Source organism: Balaenoptera borealis (genome assembly GCF_965194805.1).
Source record: "Balaenoptera borealis genome assembly, chromosome: 1".
NCBI lineage: Eukaryota > Metazoa > Chordata > Mammalia > Artiodactyla > Balaenopteridae > Balaenoptera > Balaenoptera borealis.
Window position 1 is genome coordinate 143105631 of NC_138860.1, and position 8354 is coordinate 143113984.

The 8354-nt window shown below is 40.1% G+C and overlaps 1 pseudogene across 1 annotated transcript; it reads right to left on the reverse strand.

Moving 5' to 3' along the window:
* Window positions 1-382: 382 nt before the first annotated feature.
* LOC309620010 (bridging integrator 3 pseudogene) lies at window positions 383-7210 on the reverse strand (annotated as a pseudogene). Its single transcript has 2 exons — window positions 7202-7210; window positions 383-1124 (listed from the first exon to the last, which is right to left on the reverse strand). The product of its transcript is annotated as a bridging integrator 3 pseudogene (transcript).
* Window positions 7211-8354: the final 1144 nt, after the last annotated feature.

Consider the following 8354-nt stretch of genomic DNA (forward strand, 5'->3'; position numbering starts at 1 on the left):
AGGCAAGACTAAGACCTCAAGTAAGCTGAGAAAGCCCATGCCCTTTGAAGGCTGGAAACTTGCTCTGGCTCTAGGCCAGGATGTACTTTGAACAGTTTGGAAATAAGAAAGTCCCTGGGGTTTGCTACACTGCTTACCTGTGTCTCCTGGCTCTTGCTATTGGGTGGGGAGACAGCAGCCTGCTTGGGGTTCCTGGTGTCAAGCTCATTCCAAAGGGCTGGTGAGGCAGAGTGGGAGCCGCCTCTGTCTCCAACCTGCCAGGTACCATACTTCTCCCAAGGGAGGGCCTTCTGCTAGGCTGACATCTGAACCTGAACTTGAAAAGGGCAAAGGCTCAAGAGGCTGACTGGTGTCCTAGGAATCTTCTGAGGGGAACAGGGATTTAGTCATCAGCCACAATAGAGAGGCTCTGGGCTCCCTCAGTTTGGTCTCATTCTCCCACTCCTGCTGCCCAGACTTCATGCAGGTGTCCAGGCTGGTCAAGATGTTGGGTCAAGTCTCCAAAGATCTTATGCGTTTCCTGACCTGCTCTTGGATGAGGGACTCAAAGCTGAGATGGAAGGAGTGGAGTTGGCTGTTGTAGAACCTCAGCGGCTCATCCAGGAGCTGTTTGTTCTTGGCTCCAAGGTCATCGCATACAAGCCACAGCTCTTCTGGGCAGCACCGGCCCTGCCTTCTCCTTTTCCTCGTACTTCTCCACCTTGGCCCGCAATCACCTATAGTCCTAGTATATAGGAAGGCTGCTTCCCACCACCTTCTCACCACCATGTTGAGGTTCTGGAAGACACTGCCAAACTTTTTCAGGGTTCAATAATGGTCTTTCAGATCTGGTTCACTTTTTCCTGGTTGAAGGTATCCATCCACTTCATGGCCATGTCCAGCGTGGTCACCATGTTCAGTAAGTCCTGGTCTTGCTGGCAGAGGGGATTAGAGAGTAAGTCTAAGGACATCTTCACAGCAGATTTGATGACCAGGTCAGCACTGGGACTCTTCTTCTTCATGTCCTTTTGCAGCCTCCTGGTCTGCTCTTCCAGCTGCTGCAGTTTTCTATACTTCCTTTCACAGTCTCTCTCCACTGCTGACCAATCTTGGAAGGAATTCAGCTCATGTTCATGAACATGGCCCTGCTGCCAGGATCTTCAGCTGCAACTCGGTCCTCCTTTTTTTTTTTTTTTTTTTTTTTTTTTTTAAGGAGACTTGTTTTACTTAGAGTGGAAAATTCTGCCGGGGACAAAGTCAACACAACCATATGTATGGAACACAAATATATGTATGGAACATTACATATACAAAGGATGCTTGTAGGGTTGTAGCAATGCAGAAGTAAGAAGTTAGGAGCAGGGAAGAATTATTCCCTACAGGTTTCAGAGGGAGCATGGCCCTGACTTGATTTCAAACTTCTGGCCTTCAGAACTGTGACACAATAAACTTCAGTAGTTTTAAGCCACCTAGTTTGTGATGTGCTGTGATAGCAACCCTAGGAAATGAATACATATCCTCTGTGCAAACTATTGCCGAGCATGTTAGAGCTTCTCTCAGAAGAATGTTCCTCTCTGTTGCTGGAGGTGCTCAAACACAAGTAGGAAGACTACTCAGTGGTGATGTTGTTGAGGAATTTAAATTATTACTTATTTTTAAGAGTCCCACGTAAACCAGATTCTATGATCTTAGGATATGAAGAGCTTGGAGGGGAATGATTCTGGCATTACATTACAACATTTAGAGGTGACTCTGATGAGTATTACCAGGACAGTTAGATTTTTCTAAATTGGCCCAGTCTTATAAGCTACAGTCACCAATTAGAAAAATATTTTTTTAATTAAATTTATTTATTCATTTATTTTTGGCTGCATTGGGTCTTCATTGCTGCATGCGGGCTTTCTCTAGCTGTGGTGAGTGGGGGCTACTCTTTGTTGGGGTGTGCGGGCTTCTCACTGAGGTGGCTTCTCTTGTTGTGGAGCACGGGCTCTAGGCACGCAGGCTTAAGTAGTTGTGGCACGTGGGCTCAGTAGTTGTGGCTTGCGGGCTCTAGAGCACAGGCTCAGTGGTTTTGGCGCACGGGCTTAGTTGCTCTGCAGCATGTGGGATCTTCCTGGACCAGGGATCAAATCCGTGTCCCCTGCATTGGCAGGTGGATTCTTAACCACTGCACCACCAGGGAGGCCCAGAAAAAGACTTTTTAAAAGTGCTGTTAAGGTCTTTCTCAATGATTTATCCACTTTCAAAGACTGTTTGCCCTCCATGTGCGCTGTGGATTTACTTGCTTTGTCTATATCTTGCCATTTTTCAGACCTAGGAGTGAAAATGTGTTTCAGGTGTGAAATACTGTCTTGAACTAAGAAAGCAGGAGTGATTAAGACTCACCCAAGGCCTCCAACAGAGCCCCAAACTCCTCACCTCCTCTTAGAATTTAAGTATTAAATGCCTAAGACTGTGGAAACCACCAAACCTACAAATGATTGAGTTATTTGTAGTGAGGTGGATGGACCTAGAGTCTGTCATACAGAGTGAAGTCAGAGTGAAGTAAGTCAGAAGGAGAAAAACAAATAAATACCGTATGCTAACACATATATATGGAATCTAAAAAAAAAAAAAAAAGGTTCTGAAGAACCTGGGGCAGGACAGGAATAAAGACGCAGATGTAGAGAATGGACTTGAGGACACGGAAAGTGGGAAGGGTAAGCTGGGACGAAGCGAGAGAGTGGCATGGACATATATATACACTACCAAATGTAAAATCGATAGCTAGTGGGAAGCAGCCACATAGCACAGGGAGATCAGCTCAGTGCTTTGTGACCACCTAGAGGGGTGGGATAGGGAGGGTGGGAGGGAGAGGCAAGAGGGAGGAGATATGGTGATATATGTATATGTATAGCTGATTCACTTCGTTATAAAGCAGAAACTAACACACCATTGTAAAGCAATTATACTGCAATAAAGATGTCAAAAATAAATAAATAAAAAGCAAATTAAAAAAAAATTGTAGGTATTTCAAAGGTCTCCGGCCTATGTTCCTTGTTGGAAATGGAGTCTCCTGCCTTTTTATTGTTAAAGGAGTCTCAGTTTCTTTCTTGAGTTTATCCCCCATTATTAGAATATTGATTTATTATTTTCATAAAATTGCAAATGGGAGCCTGTTGCCTGAGACCAGTCATAAATTATAAAAATGTGTTCAGCTCCTCTGTAGGGACTGATCTTCTTACAGGGAGAATTACCCAGAACTAAATTTAACTGCTTTGTATACGTTTGCGAGAAGGTTTGATGTCCCTGGCCCTCTAATAAGGAAGGGAAAGTAGAAAGGGGCTAACATTTTCTAACAACCTACTAGGGACCAAATTCTTTGCATGGTACTTAATTTAATGCTCTTAACACAATGAAGCACAATCACCATCTGCTTTGATAGAAGATAAAATAGAGGCACAGAATGATGAAAGACTTTCCCCAGGCTAGTGAAGGAGCAGAGCCAGAGTCAAACCTAACGTTGTCTGCCTCTGAAGTTAAACCTCTTTCCAATTACTGCATTGCCATTCTAAAGTGGAGTAGTAATATCTCAGCTAGGGGTGGATGGGGTGGTTCTTATTAATATCAACCTAAACCTTGTGCTCTTCAAGTTCTGACAGATTTGCTCCAAGGAGCCATTAAGAAAGGACACTGATCCAAGGGCTATAAATTAACACGTTCTTCATACACAGCTATAAGTAGCTATTTAAAACCTGGGTAATATCTTCCTAAAAATACGTATCAGTTGTCTGGGTATTTATGCCCTATCACTCTTGGTTTTCCATCCTTGACTCCATTAATAGAATTTTCCTTAATTCCTTTTCTCTTTTTATGGCTTTGCAAGAGGCTAATTTGCAGGCAAAACTGCTAATTTTACAGTTGCTTTCTGCTTCGTCAGCATGAGACTGACTGAGGAGTTATTAATAGAAGAATAGGATTCCCTTTTCATACTTTTGCTATTGACTGTTGTAGGAGGTGGGGAAAACTCCATTATTTAATAACATTTGTTCTTCTTGAAAGGTCATCCTTCCAGCCTTTCAGTTTCCACTAAAGTATAGCAGTTTCAGCAGCCACTTTCTCTTCCTGAAGGGATTCTGGAATTCCTCCAGGTTATACAGTTGGCATAAAACTGTCTTTGAGATCCTCCTTGGGAATGGGGTCCAGCTGGGAAATTCTCTCGGTATTTCTGTGCATTTTCCAAATAGTAATTTCTAGCCACAATTATTTTTAAATGTGCCAGTCACCTACATTCCTGAAAAGGATGTTGAATTTGGGATATATTAGTTGAGAATTGTATTTGGCTGCTCATAGCAGAGAATAGAAATAATAGTGGCATAAACAAGAAAAAATTATTTTTCACATAAAATATGTTTTAAAATAGACATTCAGGATTGGTATGGTGACCTCACATTGTCATCAGAGACCCAAGCTCCTTCTGCCTTTCAATTTTATTGTCACTACCATGTAGTTTCCATCCTCACAGCTGACCCATGGTCTCAGATAGCCACTGGACCCATGACTATAAATTTATGATTCTAATCAGGAATCAGAACATAGAGTGAAGGGCAAAAGGGACAGATTAGCTGTCTCTCCATCACTTACGGGACTTTCCCATAGGTCCTCCCAACAGATTCTGTTTATATCTCAAGCTGTAAGGGAGACTGGGAACCATACATAGTCTTTTATCTGGGCACACTGCTGCGTCCATAGTAACTAGGGTTATCTTGCTAAGAAGAAAGGGTAGGACAATATTAGAGAGGCAAATAGCATGTCTGCTACATGGAACAAAGAGAATGACTAAATAAAATTAAGCCAATAAACCCTTACTAAGCACCTATTTCATGTCTGGAGATGAAATAGAAAGTTTAGATTAATTCCTTTAAGGAACAAAAACTTAGATACATTATATACCTCATGTCTTCTTAGCCTAGAATGCTTTTTCCTTCCTTGTTCACCTGGAAAACTTGTATTAATTATTCAAGGCTGTTCTCCAATATCACCTGCCCTGCTGTCTGATGCTTCCTTGGAAGATTCTTCCCAGGAAGAATTCATCAATTGCCAATTACTCAGCTCTGTCCCTATAGCACCTTATCCTTCACTCTACTTCACCACTTAATTCCTCAGAGGCAGTATGCTGAAGTAAGGGTAACATGAGAAGTAGGAAATGTTGACTTCAACTCCCAGGTCTGTTGCTTACTAGCATTGAGACAGATGCTTTTGCCCTTTGAGCTACAGTTTTCCTGCTGTAGAAGAGAGAACGCTAAATTCCACTTCAGGGACTTTTGTGAAGATTAAATGAGATTTCTTAGGAAATACTATCCAAAAGAAATTTATATCAGTTATGTCAAAATTAAATAAAACTGATGTGAAAGTCCAAAGCATTTTTAAAAATAGAAAAGGTTACTACAAAATAGTAAGTTTTAATTCCCCAGTAATTTTAATGATTCTAAATCTATATGGACTTAAGATAACCTCAAAATAATGTAAAGCAAAAAAATGAAAGTAAAACTTCAGATAGAAAGAGATAAACCTATGACCTATTAGAATATTATAACACAATTATCTGTGAAAAATTAAGCACAAAGGTCAGTAAAGATCTAGAAAATTTGAACAACACAACTAACATGTTTGATTTAATGAATATCTATCTATCTATCTATCTATCTATCTATCTATCTATATCAGTCTCGAATCAATGTCAGAGAACACACATCCTATTTAAACACATTCAGACTCTTCACGAAAAACTGTCCCAGGCCATAATGCAATCTCAACCGATTTCAAAGAATTGTCATCATACAGACCATCCTCTCTGACCGTAATGTAACTAATGCAGTGAAAAGTTACTCACAAAAATATAATTAAATACAATATAAAATTGGAAATTTTAAAATGTACTTTTAATGCCAACCCCAGTTAAATAAAATTCTCTACCTACTCTCCAACATCCTCACAGCAGAACTGATTAGAGAAAAACCAAAACCCTGCTGATTGGTCTCATTTTACATTCATGACCATTAAACTCAAGCAGAACTTTAAGACTGCTTGGTATTCACGCTAATTTCACTCATCCTCCTACTCTCTTATGTAACTACTCTACACCTTTTTCTCTTTCCCCAAACCACGACACCTACTCCCATACTTCCTCTCAGCTTAGACCTTGCTTACTATTTCCCTCAGAAGAAAGAAGCAATCAGAAGATAACTTTAACAAGCTCACATCAGAAAATATATTCACCTGTTTCTTCTTTAGCTTTTCTTATGATGCATAAACTCTTCATGTACTCTATGGACTTCAACCCTTCCACTTTTACACCAAGTCCCACTTTCTGTCACCCACTCAAGAATAGCTCCAGCACTTCTCCACTTTATTTCCTATGTCACAAATTTTCATAATCACACAGACATGTAAATTTTCCCATCTTATAAAGAGAACATATTTTCCTCCATGTACTTCCCTCTCCCCTTTTACAGAAAAAAATCCTTACGGTGGCTGTGAGAATGCATCTGGTGACCTCCAACTACAGGGAGTGTAAATGACCAAGAACCCAATTGCTATGCTCTAAAATCTACCTCTACACTTGCACCAAGGCCATGTTTCACTCAAGCGACTTAGTCAGTGGCCAAGTATAGCAGGAACACTAAAGCAGGTAAGTTTATTTCACTAAATAAGACTCCTCTGATGCCTTTGGCTACAACTCTCTGATAGCCTTGTGGAAATGTCCTTTAGCCACATGGTAGTCTATGACATGTCCATCCAAACTTCAGTCCCTTTCTCCCTCATGAAAGTCAGACTTACAAGCAGTTGAAGGACTATCCCAATCTTTTTAAGCTCTCTCCCCACTTTCTCTAACACAGGTATGTTTCCTAATAAAATCCTTGCACGTTTTATTTCATCTGGGAATCTGCTTCTCAGAGGATTCAAACTAATTCACTCCTCTGAAGAGTTTACTTTCCTCAGTCTCCAATTCCTCTACTCTCACTTTGTCTTGAATCCATTCTAATCAAGTTTTTGAGCCACAACTCCATCGAAACTGTTCTTGTCAGCAAATTCCAAGATTGCTCAATTGAAAGATTAAACTTCTCCATATTTTAGTTGCTCTACCTGCAGTATTTGATACAGTTCATCCCTCCCTCTTCTTCAAACTGAAAGGCTGACAGGATATACTATACTGTAACTTGTTCATTCAACTGCTACTCACCTTCTCCATTTAGATGTTTTATAGGTATCTCTGATTTAACCAGCCCAAAACTGGGGATTTGATGATCTTCCCTCCAAATATTCCTTCTCTCTTAATCTTCTTCAATCTGTAAATGAACACTCCATCTTGAAAGAGGGGACGTTACTACATATCCTATGGACATTAAAAGGTTACGGAGTAATACTATGGACAATTCTATGACCACAAATGTGATAACCGAGATGAAATAGACCAATAATTTGAAAGACACAATTTTCCAAAACTCACACAAGAAGAAACAGACAATCAGAATAGGCCTATATCTATTAAGGAAATTGAGTTTGGCTAAAGCTGGTCTTTGTCTTCTCTATATTAGTGAATCAACACTTCAAACAATTGCTTACTTTCTTCCCTGAAAAACAGTTTCTGGTTATTGCTGTGGCCAATATTAATATTTTTATTGAGTAATAAATATTCCATTTATTGAGTGTTTTCTATGAGCTATTATGTTGTGCTAGTTGGTTTGATATATACTTTTTACTTCTTTTAACAACCATCCCCATTTAATGGATGAGAAAATTGTAGCTTAGTGAAATTTAGTTGTTTGTCCTTTGCCCAACAGTTAGCTGAATGGATGACCTGGGATTTTAAAACACCTGTCTGACTCCAAAGCCTGTGGTTTCTCTATAGCTCCATGCTAGTGCATAAGAAGGTGCACTAGAACCTACGAATCAATGAGCTATCACTGTCCATTCACTAAAGGGTTAATATTTTTGCCTGCTCCTGTTCTAGCTTCTTGGAAGAAGATGTTGGGTCTTTACCTCTACAACATCTACCATGAAGCTCAACCTGAGTATTTGATCTCCTGCTAGTATGCTTTCTGATACATACTGGAAAATAAAAGTAGGAAGCCAGGCATGGTTCAGTCATACTTGTTAAACTTTTATGGTACCAGTCAGAAATGATGTTGACCTTAAAATTATGATTTAGAAGCACACATTCTGAAAAAGAACACAGTTCAATAAGAACAAAACCAGTAAGACCTGGGAGAGGCTTCTGAGAGCCCACAGATGATACGAAGCATAAACAGCTGCTATATGATATATTATTGCCTCTGGCATTCACTATTTATGGTGCAACTGTAAGGTGGTACAGTCTTTCCCTGTACACATGT